The sequence below is a fragment of the Eumetopias jubatus genome, unplaced genomic scaffold (assembly GCF_037043125.1).
Source record: "Eumetopias jubatus isolate StellerSeaLion01/CBP00866 unplaced genomic scaffold, mEumJub1_p1.0 scaffold_3, whole genome shotgun sequence".
Classification (NCBI taxonomy): Eukaryota; Metazoa; Chordata; class Mammalia; order Carnivora; family Otariidae; genus Eumetopias; species Eumetopias jubatus.
The window spans coordinates 139011382-139029716 of NW_028274809.1; the positions used below are offsets into that span (position 1 = coordinate 139011382).

The 18335-nt window shown below is 44.1% G+C and overlaps 1 non-coding gene across 1 annotated transcript; it reads right to left on the reverse strand.

The window, feature by feature from the left end:
- Positions 1–14281: 14281 nt before the first annotated feature.
- On the reverse strand, positions 14282–14412 carry LOC114212988 (small nucleolar RNA SNORA46). Its single transcript, XR_003610094.1, has one exon. It is a non-coding gene; the product is annotated as a small nucleolar RNA SNORA46 (small nucleolar RNA).
- Positions 14413–18335: the final 3923 nt, after the last annotated feature.

The window sequence follows — 18335 nt, forward strand, 5'->3', positions numbered from 1 at the left end:
TTGTGAGGTGACCGATCCATCAGTCAATTGATCTATCTAAAACATAACATGACATTACATAGCATTTTTCTCTTTAAAAAACTGAATAAACTCTGGGGAAAAATTAGGGCAATGAGAATATGTGATGTCCCAAGTTTAGGTCCTCCACACGCTGGCATTTCAGGATCCCACAACCATGGCCAGGTTCCCACCTGCTCACCACAAAGCAAAGTCTGTTATTTGACAAGTCCTGCCCACGCATAGAGCTTCTAATCAAACATCCAATTCCCTCATTTAAAAAATGTGAACAAATAGGCAAGAATCATCAAGAAAGCCTTCAGCACAAAAGAGAGATAATTCACAACAAACAGAAACCAGAAATAATTCAGGGGACAGAAAAGAACAACAACAAACAATACCCTCTAATTAGTATCCTCAGAGAAAAGAAATTCACAAAGGTAGAGCATCTAAAAAGGATGCCATGAAATAAAAAATCAAAGAACAGAGCTTTTGGAGATGGAATAATTTTAATTAAAAATCTTCTTGGGGGTGCCTGGGTCATTAAGCGTCATTAAGCAGTCATTAAGCGTCTGCCTTCGGTTCAGGTCATGATCTCAGAGCCCCGCATGGGGCTCCCTGCTCAGCGGGAAGCCTGCTTCTCTCTACCCCACCCCCCTGCTTGTGTTCCGTCTCTCACTGTCTCTCTCTCTCTGTCAAATAAATAAACAAAATCTTAAAAAAAAAAGTCTTCTTAATTGGGGGTGGCTGACTGGCTCAGTTGGTGGAGCATGTGACTCTTGATCTTGGGGTCATGAATTCAAGCCCCATGTTGGGCCTAGAGCTTACTTTAGAAAATTTTTTTAAAATCTTTTTTTTTTTTAAAGATTTTATTTATTTATTCATGAGAGACACACACACACAGAGAGAGAGAGAGGCAGAGGGAGAAGCAGGCTCCCAAGGAGCAGGGAGCCCGATGCGGGACTCGATCCCAGGACTCTGGGATCATGACCTGAGCCGAAGGCAGACGCTTAACCATCTGAGCCACCCAGGTGCCCCTTAAATCTTCTTAATTGAAGGATTAGAAAATAAAAATGGGGCCATTTTTTGGAACAAATTTTATTATAAGGCAAAATGAAAAATTGAAAGAAAAGATTAGACACTTAAAGAATCAATCTAGGAACCAACCTCTGATCGATAGTAGCTCAAAAGAGAGAGAATAAATATATTTGAAAGAAATATAACAAATAATTTCCCTGAGAAGAAGGGAGGCCTTCAGACTGAATGCAATATTGAGTGTTAAGTCCAGGAAACGTAAAAAGGCCCACACTAGGACACTTCAGGTATTTCACTATTACATATCAGATATGACGATGTGTCCTAGCATGGGGTCACACTTAGTAAAACGTCAGAACACTGAAGAAAAATAAAAAGCTCCAATAAAGAAAATATTAATACTAGTCCCCGGAAGTATACACTATGTACCAGGAATTCTTCGAAGCACTATTCTATTAAATCACTGCTTCATTAACAACAGCCCTGTGAGTAGGTATTATCATCATTCCTACTTCACAGACAAGGAAACTAAAGTCACAGAGCCAGCAAATAGCAATAGAGCCAGGTTTGGAAACGTGGGCAGTCTGTGGGTAGAGCCTGCACCCTAAGCATTACACACACTGGCTCGCAACACCTCACCCACAAGGGAGGAGGTGCAGATTTCTCCAGCAATACTGGATACTGAGACAAAATGGCTCAATACCTCAGTATTTCTGAAGGAAATTATTTCAACCCGGAACCCTATCTCCAGCCAAATTATCAATGAAATATGAGAGAGAAAAAAGATATTTTCAGGCATTTCAGATGGGGAACACTTACTTCCTATATTTCCTTTCTTAGGAAGTTATTTGAGGGCGCCTGGGTGGCTCAGTTAAGCATCTGCCTTTGGCTCAGGTCATGATTCCAGAGTCCTGGGATCCAGCCCCACACTGGGCTCCCTGCTCAGCAGGGAGTCTGCTTCTCCCTCTCTCTCTGCCCCTCCCCCCTGCTTGTGCACGCGCTCTCTCTCTAATAAATAAAATGTTAAAAAAAGGAAGTTATTTGAGGTTGTAGTCCTCAAAAATGAAGGAGAAAAAAAAAAAAAGAGTAGTAAGAGAACTCCCAGAATGACAGACATGTAATCCAGTTTAAAGCAAGATGACTGAAGTTTCCAGAGGGGAAAGGGGAACTCTATAGTACTGCTAGCATTATTGAGAACTTGAGAAAACTTGAGTGTATGTATGGACAGCTATGGACAGCCAGCAAATATAGGTACACCTAGATAAATGTATAAATAAAGGTATGGCTACATAAAGATACAGAGGGGGAAGAAATGTATATTTAAACAGAAGGGACTCTTGGCTGGCTTAGTCAGTCAATAGAGTGTGTGACTCTTGATCTTGGGTTGTGAGTTTGAGCCCCATGTTGGGTGTAGAGATTACTTAAAGATTTTAAAAAATCTTAAAAAACAAACAAACAAAAAACTCCAGGAAAACAAAAAACTCTAGAAGAAAGTCATGGTCCAGATGAAGAGAGACTGGAAAGGAGGAGGTAGACATGGCATAGGTAGTTTTTGCTTTTCCTTCCAAGTCCTCTCTGCTGGTTGATCTGTTAGCCACAGACATGGTGCTTTGATGTCAATATTTTTATCTGTATGTATGTATAATCTTTTTAGGGAGTTCAGCGTTCAGAGTTGAGTGGGTTGAGATAGGGAGAAGCTGATTTCTTCATGCAGGAGTTGATTCTACAGCAAGATTCTGAAGCAAAACAGGAACAGGCAACCAGGAATAGGAAGACTTAGAGCACACATAAACTCTGAGAAGAAAATTCACAAAGTAGAAATCTGACCTTGAATAGGTAGAAATAAACCTGTTCAGTTATCAGAAAAAAAATCTTTAAAGGCAGAGAAAATTCACTGCATGTGTATTTGAAACAAAGGTGGGCACTCTGGGGTAGAGGGGTTGGTGATCCCTCATGTTTACTGAAGCCTGGCTCCTCATGAGTTTTCATAGATTTGCACACTGTATACATGCCAGCTCTGGAAGTACGAGTGGAACCAGGGTGACATCAGGCCTGCACACACCGTGACTGCTATGGCCTGATGCTCATGAAGACGCCGGCCCCTCCCTCAAGGCCAGGGCCCCCTAACTATATCTGGTTGCCCAGAGCACAGGGATCTATGGGCAAGGATGCTGGGGGCAGTACTGTGTATAAAGTGAAGCAGAAGAAAACAAAACCCAAGCCCAGGAACACCCTACATGTATGTTAGTAGTGGAACATTTCAGTCAAATCAAGGTATAGCCATATCATAAGTCCCATGAAGCTGTTAAAAGGAGGAGCCTGGGCAGTATCAGTTTATTCACTTAACACTTATTTATTCATTTAAGATTTTATTTATTTGAAAGAGAGAGAGAGGGAGAAAACACAGAGGGAGAGGGAGAAGCAGACTCCCCGCTGAGCAGAGAGCCTGATGCGGGGCTCGATCCCAGGACCCTGGGACCATGACCTGAGCCGAAGGCAGACGCTTAACAACTGAGCCCTCCCAGGCGCCCCCTTAACAAATACTTATTGAACGTCTCTTGTGTGCCAAGCGCTGTGCTAGATAAAGAGTCAAACCCTGATTCCAAACTCTACCTCGGCAGGAAGAGCAGCAGCCGTGCGGCCCTCACACATGGCAGCATGGGGTCTCCCCACCAGCTCCCCGCCTCCCACACCCCGCTGACCGGCCAGGCCAGGCAGTCCGTGCTTCACTTCACGAGCAGTTCCCACCATACACTTCTTCCCAAGGGCCTGAGAGTTTTAACAGTGCCCTCACTGCGTAATTTTCACGTTCCTCTGAATGGTTACTCTAGCACCTTTCTTAAAAGAGGAAACTCAAAATATCAGCAAGAAGGATTCTCACAAGTCCCCTTAAAGCCTGTTTGCTGGCAGGGCGAAACCACTGGACACGGGGCTCCTAAAGCTCGGAGACTGGAGAAAGACAACGAAAGAGACACAATAATCACCAGGTCTACGGGTTCTGCAAACTCGGTACTTGGACTGAGTCAGTCTCAGAATGTGGAGTTCTGCAGAGCATGAGCTTAGTTCCTGATTGATAAGCCTTCAATAAATCATAACACCGCAGAATGAGTGCTCAAGAAATGGGTCTAAACCACAGCATTACACCACTGCCCTTTTATCCCTTATATCCGGCTCCATGGGGCGGAGTCATCCAATTTTTTGCTTCAGCCAGTTTGACTTTCTGTCATTGCAACTTTGAGGGCCCACAGTAATAAAATAACATTTGCATATTATTTTACAGATTATAAAATGGTGTTTTCACGTCTACAATAAAGAATGCAAGGCAGGCACTTTGGTCTTACCCTCTACCAGGAAGAAGAAACGAAAATGCAAAGAAACAGAAGCTGTCCCCAAACAGCTGAAGTCTGAGCCCATGTTCCCACGGAAGAGCCTATGCTCCTTCCAATCAAACTCCCTTCCCCTGCATGGGAAGCTTTAAGTCATCCTGGATGGTCTGAGAATGGGTGTGGTTCACGTTGCTTATACATGATACATGGATCACGCATAAATGGCACAAAAGACCAATCGCATGAGTCACAGTGGATTAAGAGTTCTGTTTTCGGCAATCATTAATTTGAATACTTCCATTGTCCAATTTCTTTAGGTCCTTCTAATTTCTTGCAAATTCTAGACAATGGGGCCTGAAGAAATGTTGCAAGACCTCAGACCTCCCTTCATACAAGTGGTCAAAAGCCTCAAAGGTGATGGCTAACTTCTCAGCTCAGCAAACCCCTCCCTCCCTCCTTTCCTTTCTCCTTCCCCACTCTAAGGAATGAGCTGTTTCTTCACCCATTATCAAGTCTCTGAGCAGCCAAGTGAGGGGACAGTGCCAGGAGAACTGGCTGACATTCCCGCAGGTCTGACAGAGCTTCTAAATTTCGTCAGGTCCTCGAAAAATACGCTTAAAAAGACCGCCCCCAGGCTGACCCCACTGCTTGCTTTCAACTGTATAATGCGATTTTTCACCAACCCGGGCTCCAAGGTCAGTCCCAGTGTGTTCAGCCAGCATGCTAGAATTGCTATTCAGCCCAATTTAAATTAACTTGGCAAGGGAGCCTTCATGAGCTGTGGCATCACCACCCTCTCCAAGCCCAAAAGTAGATCTTGAGTAGGTGTAGTCTCCACTTTGATAAATGACAGAGTTGTGCACTCATTTTATCTGATGATGGAAGGCAGCGAATAGTTGTTTTCAAAATAAGGTTTATTCATCATTTAAAGAAATCTGGAACAAGTTCTCCTATCAAGCTGCCTCAAGGTCTGAGAAACCAACTGTTGCACCAAAAACAAAAATGTGCCCAGACTCCTCGTTACCGAACAAGGTGAGGGTCTCACTGGTTTAGAGAGGTGTACATGTCGTGTGTCATGAAAGCTAATTAAGGCACAGCCCAGTTAGAACTCTGAGCGTCACACAGCCTTCTACTTTACCCCAAACCGTGTAGGACTCAAGGGTGCGACTGGAGTGACCATGAAGAGGCATTTTGTCCATCCATTCTTTGTGCTCTTACCTCCTCAGATGCAGGAGCCAGACCTCTCAGGGCAAGGAAATCAGGGCAGACACTGTAAGAGAAGAAACCAAGGGACCTAAAATCCCAAGTGACTGGACTGGTATTTTGAAGGTAAGTTTACGCACACTGGGGTGACAAGTGCTTGCTTCCTCCTCTCATAGTCTACACCAGGACACTCACCCCAAGGACTGGAACCTCATCGGGAAAACTGACAGCAGGTGGCGGGGGCGGCGTCTAGGGCTCGCTGGGCTGGGGGTGGGCAGCACTGCTTGCCAGCTCTGGTGACCTGGGGGTGAGAGACCTGGTGTTGGGTCTGATCCCACAGCTCTAAAACAGTTCAAGGGCTCTAGGGCCGGCCAATATTTACCTTTGTTTTTTCCCAAACTGGAGTTACTATTTGGTCTGTTTGATAAAAGCAATTTGCCATTATTCCACATTGGTTTTCCTCTGTCCTCAGCTTTTCATCCCTGTTAACAGCTTTTGGACCTTTCCTGTGAAATGGCTAGCAATGGAAGATGAGAAATGCAGTCTGCTTTTATCAGTGACAGCCGCTCTGGAAACACGGTCAACAAGAAACTTTTATTGAACATATACTATGTGGTAGGCATGGAGCCACTTTACAAACGCTTCTCACTTAACCCTTCAGTCCCTGTTGGGAGTGTGCATCCTCATCTTTGGGCTTCGGCGGATGGCAGGGAGGCCTCACAAGGTGTCCGGTCACACTGTTGGCGTGGACTCATTCTCGGGTTCTCAGGGTAGGCTGTGGGGTGCAAAGCGTGATAGGTAGATACCACTGTGTATCAGGAAAAGCCTGACACCTTCCTTCACACTGTTCATGGCCAGGAAAACACCACCATCCTTCTCAGTTACTTTTGCAACTGAAAATTTTGACGAGTGCAATTGTTCCCAGACCTGATTGATCATCAGAAATACCTTGGAGCTTTAGAGGCACCTGGGTGGTTCAGTGGGTGAAGCCAGTCAAGCACCTGACTCTTGATTTTGGCTCAGGTCATGATCTTGGGTCACAGGATCAAGCCCCGTGCTGGGCTGCTCACTCAGCGGAGAGTCTGCTGGAGATTCCCTCTCCCTCTGCCCCTCCCCTGTAAGTGCCTGGGTGGCTCAGTCGGTTAAGCGTCTGCCTTTGTTTGGCTCAGGTCATGTTCCCCGGGTCCTGGAATCGAGTCCCGTATCGGGCTTCCTGCTCAGTGGGGAGCCTGCTTCTCCCTCTCCCTGCTGCTCCCCCTGCTTGTGCTATCAAATAAATAAAATATTAAAAAAAATAACTTGGAGCTTTATAAAAATACAAAACTAGGGCTCCCTCCCAAGGGCTATGTTTCAGTTCTCCCAGGTAGTGCCTTGCAATCTGCTTTTTACCATGTCTGACACCACCCCCCCACCCAATCCCCTTGACTCCGATGACTAGGTGAGTTTGAGAATCCTGAGAATCCTGGGGCTGGAGAGAGGTTGTGGTGCCGGCAGTGAGTGCACATTGGCCCCAACTCAGCCACTATCAGGCTGTGTGGTGTGAACGTTTACCTTTCTGTGCCTTTGTTTTCTGTTGGCAGAATGGCGATGGCAATCGCTGTTGAAGTCCTTGATGCTAAAAGTGCTTTTTCCACGCTCACTGCCATGCAGAAGTACAAGCATCACCTCACTTTCTCAGAACTGGAGAGCAAATCTAAATTGTTGCTGATAGTATGTGTAAAATGGTAGATCACATTGCTCTCTCTGCAATGTAGGTTCTTTCCCCTTATGACGCACCCAATAGAGGAGTCCTTTATACAGCCGGGTTTGTGTATCAGGACGCTCTTCTTTTCTTCTATAGGCTCAGTATTCTATCTTTCCATGGGAATCCTAGGAATTTTAGAACCGGAAGGGCCTCTTCCTCTTAATTTTCACCATTACCTTGAAATCCCTTGGTGGGGCTTTTCCCCAGTGCTCTATTTCTTTAGTTGTGGAACTCAAGGCCCAGAATCTTACAGAAATAACAATGAAACGATGACCTCAGGATTCTTATATTACCAGATGTGCATTCGTGAGTAACTGAGCCAGTTGGAGGGTACTGTGGTTACTCAGCCCTTCCAAACGTCAGCCCTTCCATTGGAAACCCCCTGTCCCTGCAACTATGACTGCCATTCATGCTTCCCCCCACTCATCAGATTAGGGGTGGATGCCTGACCGGAAGGCAGCCATCAGATTTTTCTGGGAAATCTGGAGATGGGATCCAGAATTAGAGTCAGTCAGCTGTGAGAAGCTGAGGTGGAAAGTCATGTCAAATTGACGCCAAAGCCGGCACTGTGTTAAGACAGAGCAAAATGCATGCTGAAGTTCTGGCGGGACATGACCTTGTGAAGCCAGGGAAGCCAGTCTGCAGAGAACAGGATGGAGCAGATGCACAGAAGCAAGCCAACAGCAAGGACCATGTGGCTTCTGAGAGAGGAACGGAAGAAGGTCCAGTCCCTGGGAGGGCTGTCCTTTCTGCCTTTGAGCAGACTTAAGTGGCTTTCTCCTTCTTACCACTGAAACAGCCTTTAGTAGGAGGGAGCCGGGTAAGAACTGGGTGCCAGACAAGTACTTCCGGGTGCAGGCAAGAGCGTGGGTAGAAGCAGGTGGGCCTGCAGCAGGGGGCAGGTGATGCTGGGAAGCCAAGAAGTGAATGGTGTTTCCCCAGAACACAAAGGCCTGTCCACAGCGGGATGCTTATGCGTACATCTCAGCATGTGCGTTGTAGGTGGGTCTGTGCCAGGTACAGAAGCTCCAAGTGAGAATAAAGCAAACCTCTGTCCAGTCTTGGGATATGGACAAGATGGATAGGGAAGCCTGGCCAGGCTCACGGCTTAGAATGATAGAATCTTAAAACCAGAAAGGACATTAGGGTTCACCCTTGCCAACCTCTCACCTAGTACAGATACTCTCTTTTCTGCTGACCAGCCTCTCTGCAGCCACCACCCCTAAACCGCAACAAATTTCTCCACCCTAGATTACTGGTGACAGCAACTGCCTACAAAGACCTGGCACAAGTAAGTATTAGGTGTGATGGAGAATGTGGAACCCAGTTCTAACATGCTGACTCGTACTTTTCTAACATATGCGATGCCCTTGCTGATCGACATACTCAATTTTTTCTGAGGAAATCAACCTGGCCCAACTGAAGATTTATTTATTAAGTAATCTCTACCACCAACGTGGGGCTCGAACTCATAACCCCGAGATTAAGAGTTGCACGCTCTTCCTACTGAGCCAGCCGGACACCCCAACTGATGGGGTTTTGTTTTGTTTTAATGTGATTTGAAACAATCCCGTTTTCTTTTCTGTCCTTTCTTAGTTGATTACTTGGTATCCGTCTGCAATCGCATGCTACTTAACATCCACAGGCCGAGGTGCTTTCATTTCAGCATACTAAGCTTGCAGGCTAAGGTTTGTGGGCTTACAGGTGAGTCTCTGTGTAGGTGGTTAACAAACGTGATCTCAGAGATGTCTGACACATTAAGGTTTCACTTGACAATGCTGTCTGAAGGTGATTAAGAATTTTATTTTCTCAGAGGACATAAAGGCTTGGTGAATAATAAGGACTCCCTGCCTCCACAAGCTGCCACTGAAGGTCCATTTGCCTGAGTTCAGCGCAAGGCTGGCCTGCACCCAGCACAGCACACAGCCCGGGAAAGGCACACTCACTCTCCTCTCCAATCTTGGCTCCATGAAGAGTAAGACTCCTCATCCAAGGGCAGGAGACTGAGCCAAGGAATGTGGGGCTAGCAACATTAGCAAAAGCTGACTTGAGTTCTAGCCACAGTTCCAGTGTGACACAGTTAAGAACTTACCTTGGTTTTCTCTGCTTTAAAATAGAGATCTCTTACCTCCCCTACTCCAGCAGGAAATCGTTGTTCAAACTTGCTTTCTCAAACATTTAGCCAATCAGTGATGGGTTTCTCATTCCTCAGGGACACTCACTTCCCAGAGTTTGTGGTGGGTATATAAATGACTCAGTCCACTGATGGCTTTTTGGGGACCCTCTGCCAATGGATTTAATTCAAGGCCTCCAGTGCTGTACATACTGGGAATTTTCTTCTCTTTCAGAGATGGACTTTACCTCTGTTAACGCTTGGAGAATTTGTGAGGGCAACAGAGCAGGCCTCTAGCACTGTTACCAGGCTCTGAGCACATTCCCACCTTTCCCCGACGGGAGCAAACTGCACACTCCTCGGCTGTGTGGCGCAGGCAGCCCATCTTCCCTGGCAACCAGACCCCAGCACCTAGGGTGGTGCCCCAGATGCAGCGGGGTGACATTCATTATGGCCTGATGCAGTCCATCCTCTCCCACACAGAGTCCTCTAGAGAGAGGGTCTTCCTTGCCAGCAGGACTGAAGGTCTTAACACCGGTACCCAGGGGGTAGAACTGGAGCATTATGCATCTTTGGAGTGGCCTTAACTTCATAAAAGGTGTGCTCTCCCTTTGGGCTTGATTTTCACACATATATATTATATATATTTCACCTATGTATTATAAACATTCGAATCATTAACATACCGTCCTTGTAAAAATGTATACATAAGGGGAAATCCCCCCTTGCTCTGCCTCCCTATCCTAGTCTCCTCCTGATGTTTTCCTCTGTTATAGATGTATGTGCTCATGTAGAAATACCTATTTTGGGGGCGCCTGGGTGGCTCAGTCCGTTAAGCGTCTGCCTTCGGCTCAGGTCACAATCCCACAGGGTCCTGGGATTGAGCCCCATGTTGGGCTCCCTGCTCAGCGGGGAGCCTGCTTCTCCCTCTCCCTCTGCCTGCCGCTCCCCCTGCTTGTGCTGTCAAATAAATAAATAGAATCTTAAAAAAAAAATACGTTATTTTGTGGAGTGCCCAGCTGGCTCAGTCAGTAGAGCATGCAACTCTTGATCTCAAGGTTGTGAGTTCAAGCCCCACATTGGGTATGGAGCCTACTAAAAAAATTATTTTGTTTTTATTAATATAAATAGGACCTTACTGGGCGCCTGGGTGGCTCAGTTGGTTAAGCAACTGCCTTCATCTCAGGTCATGATCCTGGAGTCCTGGGATAGAGCCCCACATCGGGCTCCCTGCTCAGTGGGGAGTCTGCTTCCCCCTCTGACCCTCCCCCCTCTCATGTGCATTCTCTCTCTCTCAAATAAATAAAATCTTTTTTTTTAAAAAAGGACCTTACTTTTAAGTTTTGAAACTTTTTTTTTTTTAAAGATTTACTTATTTGACAGAGAGAGACACAGCGAGAGAGGGAACACAAGCAGGGGGAGTGGGAGAGGGAGAAGCAGGCTTCCCGCCAAGCAAGGAGCCCGATGTGGGGCCCGATCCCAGGACCCTGGGATCATGACCTGAGCCAGAGGCAGACACTTAATGACTGAGCCACCCAGGCGCCCCTGAAACTTACTTTTTATATTTAATGAAACCTTTCCAGTCAACATATTCATCTAATTTTTAACTGTTGCAGACATTCCATAATACAGATGAGTCATAGTTTATTTTTTCCCTGTTGGGACATTTGTTTCCAGTGTTCACTCTATTTAATTTTTTAAGCTAGGTCTATTGATGTATATTTTATATGCAGAGTCACTTTTTTTTTTAAGATTTTATTTATTTGAGATAGAGAGCAGGTGAGCACGAGCTGGAAGGAGAGAGAGAATCCTCAAGTAGACTCCCTGCTGAGTTTGAAGCCGGACTCGGGGCTCCATCTCACAACTGGCAGATTATGACCTGAAATCAAGAGTCGGCTGCTTAACCGTCGGAGTCACCCAGGTGCCCAGAAGTCACCTTTTTAAATGTGCAAGTTTCAAAACACACACACACACACACACACACAGTCCTCTAAGCACCACCACCGTCAGGACTGCCATCACCCAAAATGTTCCCTTGTGTCTGTAGTCAATCCCTCCCCCCCACCTGTGTTTTTATCCCCCTAGTTTTGCCATTTCTGTAATGTCCTACAGATGGAAGCATACAGTATGTAGCCCTAGGAGTCTGGCTTCTTTCACTTGGCACAGTGCAGAGGCAATTCATCCAGATGGCCATAGCAGCAAGCCCTCCGTTTTCATGGCCAAGGGGCATTCCAGTGCAGGACTGCACCACTGTTTATCTGCTCACAAGCTGGTGGACATTGCTGGGGCGGGGGCGGGACCCAGTTTTGGGCTATTAGGATTAAAGCTGCTATAGACATCTGTGTACAGGTTTTTGTGTGCACATATGATTTTCATTTCTTCGAGGGTAAATACCTATGAGTAAGATTGCTGGGTTGTAGGGTGGTATGTTTAAGTTTACAAAAAACTGCCCAACTGGTTTTCAAGGTACCTGTATGATTTTGCATTCCTGTGAATAATGTGAGAGCGTTCTGGTTGTTCTGCAAGCTCATCAGCCTTGGGACTGTCAGGCTTTGGAAACCGTAGCCGTTCTGATAGGTATATAACATTATCTTGCAGTTTTATTTGCATTTCCCTCAAATAGTGATGTTGAGTAGCTTTTCATGTGCTTATCTGACCATCCGTATCTTCTTGATGATGTGTATATGTACATTTACTGCCAATTTTTATACTGCCTTGTTGCTGTTATTGAACTTTGAGAGATCTTTATGCAGCCTAGATATAAGACCTTCATATGTGTTTTTTTTAAAGATTTTATTTATTTATTCATGAGAGAGAGAGAGAGAGAGAAGCAGAGGGAGAAGCAGGCTCCCCGCTGAGCAGGGAGCCTGATGCGGGACTCGATCCCAGGACCCTGGGATCATGACCTGAGCCGAAGGCAGACGCTTAACCATCTGAGCCACCCAGGCGCCCCATCCTTCATATGTGTTTTATAAATATTTTTTCTGTGGGATTTTTAAAGGCTCCCTTTCAACATCACTGATGATCGTTATTTCTGAAGTGCTATCAGGAGTTTCATGCTACCCTGGTATCTCTTTGGAGATCCACATTTGACAAATAATTTTATTATTCTTTTAACTGCAATATATTTGACGTCTAACATCTTGTTAATTTAGGTATACAACCTGATCTGATATTATTTATATATTGTGAGATGACGGTCATTGTAGCAACAGCACCTCTTACATCACAGAATTATTTCATTTTTTATGGTTGGATTATGATTTAATGTCTTAGCAAATGTGATGATTATAATATTGTTGTCTACATTCACTATACTATGCATTAACTCTAGGACTTATTTATTAGTACTTGCAAGTTTGTACCCTTTAACATTTCTTCTATCCCCCCACTGCCCCCAGTTCCAGGGACCGCCATTTTACTCTCTGCTTTTATGAATTTGACTTTTTTGATTCCACATAAAAGTGAATGCCACATTTAAGACTATTTGTCTTTCTCTGATTTATCTCATTCAGCATAATGTCTTCAAGGTCCATACATGGCAGGATTTTCTTCTTTTTCATGGCTCAACAATATTCCTGAAGATATTTCTTATCAACATATATCTATCTCACATCTTCTTTATCCATTTATCTGTTGATGGGTACTGGGGTTGTTTCCATCTTAGCTATTGTAAATAATGCTGCAATAAAATGGGCATGCATACACTTCTTTGATATCCTGTTTTCATTTCCTTTGGGTACATACCCATAAGTGGAATAAGTAGATTTTTAATTTTTTGAGGAACCTCCATATTGTTTTCCATAGTGACTGAACAGTTACATTCCACCAATAGTGTATGAAGGTTCCCTTTTCCCCACAGCCTTGCCAGCGTTTGTTATCTCTTGTCTTCTTGACCTTAGCCATTCTAACAGGTGTAAGGTGGTATCTCATTGTCATTTTGATTTGCATTTCCCTGATGATTAGTGATATTTAGTATCTTTTATGTACCTGCTGGCCATTTGGATGTCTTCTCCCAGCTGTTCCAGGTTTTTCACCTGCAAATGATAAGTTAGGCCAACTGCCTACCAGTGGTCAGCCAGTCATCACCAACTGAGGAGAAGGATAAGGAACTCTCTCTTCAGCTCTTAGCTAGGTCCTCTAGTCCAGCTGGGAGTTACCGGGCCTCTGTTAGTAAGGTGCATCTGACCTCATTTAGCTCCAGCTCCCTATTTATCTTTATTAATTAGAGTTTGCAGTGGTGGAAGGATAAAGGATCGGGACTTCAAACCTCTAACATGTAATTCACTAATGGTTTCCACTGTCACTTCAATTGGACTATATTAAAGAAATGTATTCAGGGATGAATCAAAGTAGAAAAGCATGCTGCAAATAGGGAGCAGTTAGGTTATTTGCATCATTGTGAACTTGTGTGTTCGACCGAAGGAGGCTAGTCCTGCCTAGCTGCTCATCCATTCCACCTGGTCCCAGGCAGCGATGACTTGCCCTCCACATTCTTCTATCAGACTAAGACTGGATGTGACATGTTGAGCCACACTCAACTACACCAAGCTGTATCTAGGAGTGCACTGAAGGTGTGTGTGGGTTCTCACTCCAACCACCTTGTGAAGTAAGATGCATGCACTTGTTCTTTCTGTACATTCTGCTCCCTGAATCTTGCTGAACTCCTAGACCCCTGTTCAAAACCCACTTCAGGGGCTGCTCGAGGAATGCTTTCCTGACTCCCCAAAGATGTAATTAATCATTTCATTCTCTGTGATACTTCCATATTTTACATATTTTGTATATGATAAAGTACTTTCTACAGGTCACACAGTGTTCTAAGTGCTTTACATATATTGACTCTTTTTTAAAAAAATATAGTTATGTTCCTTAACCCCATACAGCAACAGTAGAATGGCACAAAGTCAGCTGTCCAACAGAAAGAGCCAGCAATTCTTCTGCACTACAGCATCACCAAGAAAATTCCCATGCACAGGTCTAAATACAGCGCTGATATGTTGACTCATTTAACTTTCACCACAGTTCTGTGAGGTAGACTTTTATCTATTTCACAGATGATGAAACTAAGAGGAACACAAAGCAAACAACTTGCTCTAAGTGACTTACTTTGAATCCATGTAGCTCTTAAAACATTCTGCCATGTGTTTCTATTGCTGCACTTGATACACTATGTTGGCTATTTGTTTGCCTCCAAGTCCTCTCCAATACTGGGAGTGTCTGGAAGCAAGGGCCTGTTGGTATTGAGCTCTGTATCCCCATTACTGAGCAGTCCCAAACTGATGGACTTCCTGTGTGCTTACGAGGCCATGGCAGAGACCCTCAACTGTGACCAGCCAAATCACAACTTTCTCATAAGCCTGGGTGGTCTAGAATGTAAGTAAATCAAGTACATTGGCCATCTGCAGTCATTCCTGGGAAAAATCTCATCTGCATCTAGAGCTGAGAAAAAAAAAAGGAACATCATTCCGTAAGAAACTCCAGAACCTCAACAAAAACTGGAAACTAGGGGTGCCTGGGTGGCTCAGTTGGTTAAGCGTCTGCCTTCGGCTTGGATCATGATCTCAGGGTCCTGGGATCGAACCCCGCATCGGGTTCCCTGCTCAGCGGGAAGCCTGCTTCTCCCTCTCCCACTCCCCCTGCCTGTGTTCCCTCTCTTGCTGTGTCTGTCAAATAAATAAAATCTTAAAAAAAAAAAAAAATTGGAAACTAACCTCTAAAGGCAAAACAACTCAGGTAGAATCCAGAATTAACTCTCTTTAGATTCAAGAAAGATAACTTGAGACTTTGCTACCCATTCGTAAGAAGTCAAATACAAAAGAATTATAGGTCAATTACACCTCAGTAATATTAATAACAATAAAACAAACAACAAAAAACCAAACGGGAGACTCTGGGCAGGTGAATTACAGCTAAGGGCAATCAGCAGCATGGGACCCATAAAAGTACACTTACTTCATACACATAATAGTAACTAAGAGCCTGCACTGCTGAGTGTTCTTCTGGGATTTGAATCTGGCTCTGCCCCTGACTACCTTGGTTATGACCTTGGTTAGGTTCTTCAACCTTTCAGGACCTGATGTTCCACATCTATAAAACAAAGGCAGAAAGAGACCCATATTTTAGCGCTGTTGTGAGGATTCAATGAGGAATAGGAGTCAAATGCTTTTAGCACAGTGCCTGGCATACAGCAAAGGTCCACTAAACAAAAGCTATTATTCTTCCTGCTTATTTAGTAACATAGGCAGAGAACTGCTGGCATGTAAGGCACATTATTACAGACACCCATCAACCTTTGCTCCTGGTGCCTGGCACACAGGGGACATTTTAGTGGGTTTTCACAGAACGAGGCTTTTGTTTCCCAGGCTTTTGTTCATCAAGGAGAGAAAATAGAATGTAAGAAGAAGAAATAAGAAGTAGAAATGTAAGTAAGAAATGTATGAAGTAGAAATAAGGCTTACATGTCACAAGGACTAGCTCCGTGAGCCCTTCAATTTAGCATTCTATTAACGAGATCGATGTATTACAGACATCCACTGTATGTGTTCATAATAATGATCCTTAGGCATTGTACAAATCCCCTTGTGTTTTAGGAATTTTCAATGGTCAAATTATATTCAAAGAAGTTAAAATTAAGTATATATTACTGCATTCAAATGCTTTAAAAATTGGAAATTCATGTAGAACATAAATGGCAACAATGAATTAACTGGAATATTCTGATTGATTGCAACACTCAGTTCACACTTCTCTACCCACACACTGTTGTATCCATCTACATTCTCTATTTCCCACTAGACTGTGAACGCCTCTTATGTCTAGCACTTTAGTATCCACAGTGCCTGGGATATAATCGTGGTCGGTAAATACTTGCCAATAAACCACCACTGTGCTCCATGACCATGCCACCCTACGGTGTTTAGTCCAGCAACATATCTTCTGGTGCACTTAGATTTCCACAAGACAATAAAAATCTCGTATCTTAAGATTTTAAATACAAATTTCAACATTTAAAAATATGGTGCACTTTAAGAAAATCGTTCTTTAAAACCCTAAAATTTGGGGCACCTGGGTGGCTCAGTCGTTGAGCATCTGCCTTCAGCTCGCCAGGGTCCTGGGATTGAGCCCTACATCAGGCTCCCTGCTCAGCAGGAAGCCTGCTTCTCCCTCTCCCACTCCCCCTGCTCGTGTTCCCTCTCTCGCTGTGTCTCTGTCAAATAAATAAAATCTTAAAAAAATTTTAGGCTAAATTTTTTTAAATTTAAGACTAACTGATCTGACAGAATCTAGTTTAAACTGGAAGCTAAAGCATCTAAAATGTCCTTGTTAATTTAGATGACTTCTAACAAAGATAAAAGCTGTTGATTTTCTTATAATAAACTATTAAAGGCTTATGCCGCCGTCAATCAGATTTACATGGTACTAGTGTACTATGGATGGTGGTACTTGCTCAAAGACCAGGAAGTAGGAAGAAGAAAAGATGGAAATACGTGAAGAAAAGGAAGATTAAAAAGCAATCTCTGATTCCTCCTACACATGAAAATATTAGGCTTAAGAAGCTGCTCTGACCCACTTCAGAAAGAAAACTGAGTTGAAAAGAAAACCAGCTTATCATCTCCTGGACTCTGACACAAATGCTAGGGAAAATGGCCAACGTATTGGGATGAAAGGTGGGTGCCCAGCCCCATGAAGGCTGACTATAAGGCAGTGCCCCTCAGCGCAGTGCCCCAGCCTCCTATCACATTCCACAGGGGTCCTTAACTCCTATGGAGGTCGAAGAAGGCCATTCTTAAGGTGTGCACCCCACCTGGGTACTTGAAGTGTAGTAGGGAGGAAAATTTTAGCAGGGGGATCTTGACTTTAAAGGAGGGAGCTCAGTTTTCATCCTGTGTTTGTATTAGAGATGCCAAAGACAAACTCCTTTGCTCTCACAACTTCTTCTGGGGTCTGCATCATTTTCCTGGAGGGGAGGATTTGTGTGTGGGGGGGAAGGTTTCTGGAAAAGTAAACTCTGGTATTCACTTTGGCCCAAAGGTAGAATTCTCCTCAAAGACGGATCAGGTCTCATGACAGTGTGTTGGGCAGGAAATGGTTCTATAAAACGGTCATTGTCTACCTCTCAGAGCTATTTCTGAGGATAAAATGAGATATTTTAGAGCATTTAACACACTGCCAGCCACATAAGGGCCTGATAAGTGTTTATTCTTATTTCACTGATAAGTACCAACAATGATGAAAATAAGCTCCAAAGAAAATTTGTTCATAGACCTTTAGGAACAACTCCAACTCTGCTGAACTCCTTTAAGGGCTGCTTTTGATACAACAGAGCAAAACTGTTTTCTTTTTTAAGATCTATCATTTTAGAAGTTACTGTGGCAACATGTAATTTCAAATCTTTCCAATGCCCAGCAACCATAATATATTTATTACAATTTGTTGGTTAAAACATCCCTTAAGTGTGTGCAACTAGCGGAGTTTAAATCACCTATGAAACATGGCCCTCCTGTGCTCTTATGATGTGACATCTCACCAGATGTGTATCCTTCTTACTAGCTTTCCTCTCTCGATCTCACAGTGGTTATAAGGGCTTAGGACTCCTCCTTCCTGATAGTTGGCTGTCGAAAGCATGTTTATAAAGTAAGAGAGTTCTGAAATAAAAGAATAAAGGAACCCAGAGAGAGTCTCCTTCATTACCAGTAGCCACATTTTAGTATCAAATGGGAAAGCAATTTCAAAAAATCTAATCAGGAATGGTACCAGTTTACCGCCTAGATTAGCTATGCCACTGAACAGGTAACAAGTGTTTAAGAGACTCGAGCAGATACTGTCAGGTGTGATGAGGTACAAGATACCTAAACTAAGCTGAAGACACCAGATCTGCAGAAATACCAGAGCAGAGCCTCAGAGGAGACACAGC